Source organism: Hipposideros armiger, unplaced genomic scaffold (assembly GCF_001890085.2).
Source record: "Hipposideros armiger isolate ML-2016 unplaced genomic scaffold, ASM189008v1 scaffold_219, whole genome shotgun sequence".
Taxonomy (NCBI): Eukaryota; Metazoa; Chordata; class Mammalia; order Chiroptera; family Hipposideridae; genus Hipposideros; species Hipposideros armiger.
Window position 1 is genome coordinate 1,254,458 of NW_017731569.1, and position 2,627 is coordinate 1,257,084.

The window sequence follows — 2,627 nt, forward strand, 5'->3', positions numbered from 1 at the left end:
ACACACACACACACACAGAGCCACACAATTTAGTTAAATATAATTTTAGGAAATAAACATTCGAATAAAAACTTTAAACATCACTACAAAAATCTTACACATAGCCATGTGGTATACCGAAATGGGACATTGAAAACCTGGCATTGAGCTATTGATGTATACAACTCAAGTATGAGAGCATGGGTTATGTATGCTGCAAGAGAAAAATAAGGAACTGATTTCTTGGAAAGTTTGAGAAATCTCATCTGAAAAGAAATAACTGATGTATATTCACATTCAGGTAACATTCAGTGAGTACTAACTGTGTGTCACCAAGTACTGTGTATTTCCATCTGGATTATCTCATTCAGATCTCACAAAATCTTGCAGGACAGCACCTGGGCTCAGAAAGGATAAGTGAATTTTCCAAGGTCAATTAACTAATTTGTAAAACCGTCAAGATTTGGGGCCAAGCCACATGTCCAACTGAAACCAATTTTTGAATATTTAATGAGAGACTTCATTCCAGCCTTTTGGATTACAGAAGCATGAAAAATCAACCCTAACTTTGAATCAATAATTCATAATGTGCAGGAAAAATGGGACAATTAGATTTTTTAATTTGGGGCTACATTTATGATATAACACACTTTCAAGTGATACAATGTCCTCTGTTATGTTATTTACATATTAGTTATTTACAGTATATATTTGCTAGAACACTGGTAATCTTTGATTTTTTTTTTTTCCTCATGAGTTTGAAAAAGCCTTTGCCCTGAACCTGGCTCCTTGGTCAAGTTAGTCACCCTTTCTAAGCTTCCTCTTGTAAACTAGGATGATTATATCTAATCTGATAAGGTTGCAGTAAGCATGAATGAGTTAATGTAATTAGAATTTGTGAACATGGTAACTACAGTTGGAAATGAACTGAATAAGCATAAATAAAAGATAGTTAATAGAACTGTAGTAACATAGCAGTGGGTGCTATCGATTCCAAAATTTTCAGACTACTTTTTCATTTTTCTTTCTGCCCTAACTGTTCGTATCTTTAGAATTAACTTCCGTTTTTATTAATCTCCCTTCTCCTGATCCTGAATAGATTTAAATAAGGTTATATTACATGGAATCAGTGTATGGACTCTCACACACAAAATGAATACTGATAAAGGTGAAAAATAATATAAAAATGTCTCTTATATGTGGAATAAGATGTAATATTCTCTTCATATAACACTCAAACTTTCAATAATTGGTAAATCTGCAAATTAGGCAGCATTCCATAGCTACACTTACACCTCATATTTCAAATACTAGCTGCACATTTTTGAAAATGAAGAAATTAGTTAAATTATTTTGTAATGCAAATTATAGTAGAAAATATACCAATTAATATATGTAAAAAGTACAGGATTTCAGAAGTCGCTCAGAAGTATCAAAATCATTTGATTCTGTAGCCTGAAGGATGTAAAATTCAAACTGACTCCCTCAGCGTAACTGCTAGAACTGTGTAGCGAAACCCCTCAGATCACATCCTTCAAATTCAGAAAAGGAGGCAGAAGGCTTTGCACTTGCCTAACCCCTCATGGTTCTTCACAACTTTCTAGAACAACCTTCTTGGCCTCAGGAACCATTGTACTATCTTAATAACCTAGGCATTGAGTGATCCTCCCCTTAACATTTTTACATAATACTTTACTAAATACTTGGGGATAATGGAATAAAATTCAATGACTCCTCATGGTATTTCCATAATCCAGTTTCCTTGGAATGCCAGGCCAGGAAGTTTGGCAGTGTAAAGAGTGAGAGATCACCAGGAAATGTGAATCTTGAAAAATTAGAATTTTTGTTTCATCCCTGGAAGTGATTCTCCCTCTATTGCTAACCTTGGATAAATTGAGTGCTATTTTTTTAAGGAAGCTGATGGTTTTCATTATGACTTGGGAATAGAGTCACATTACCATGGCCTAACATAGCTTTGCATGTACTAGCTACTCCAAAAGTACTTGTGGAAATTAAATGAAATTAATTTAAATTCTCTTCTCCTTCTTCTCTGGAGGAAATCTATTATCACCTTACCTAGCTCTCAGAAAAGACATTAAAGGGGCCCCAAGGGGAAGATATTAGACTCTAAACCTTCGAGGCAGTCAGTTCCGCCAACATCTAGGCACTGTTCCCATGTACAAAAAAGATCAGTAAAGCAAGTGATGGACATTTCATCTCCATTTGTGTCAATCATCCAGAACCTGCCTTACAACACCCCTGAATGGCATATATTTCTTTCCTTTTTTATACAGCTCCCAACCCTGGCTTTGCTTCCTTGTTTTGGGATGTTGTTATAAGTGGGATTATACTCCCCACCCACCACCACCACTCTATTCATATGCTGAAGTCCTAATGCCAGTATGTCCGACTGTGGCTTTGTTTGGAGGTAAGGTCTTGACAGAGATAATCAAGTTCCAGGGAGGTATTAGGCTGGGCCCTACTCCAGATGCAGGTGAAGACAGCCCTCTGCAAGCCAAGGAGAGAAGCCTGGAACAGACCCTTCCCGCTTGGCCTTCAGAAGGAACCAGCCCTACTGACATCTTGATCTTGAACTTCTAAAGCCTCCAAAACTGTGAGAAAATAAATTTCTGTTTTAAGCCACCCAG

The 2,627-nt window shown here is 36.5% G+C and overlaps 1 protein-coding gene across 10 annotated transcripts in view; it reads right to left on the bottom strand.

Moving 5' to 3' along the window:
- SCEL (sciellin) overlaps positions 1 to 2,627 on the bottom strand; it is a 114,026-nt gene that overhangs the window by 17,806 nt on the left and 93,593 nt on the right. The window lies entirely within an intron of this gene.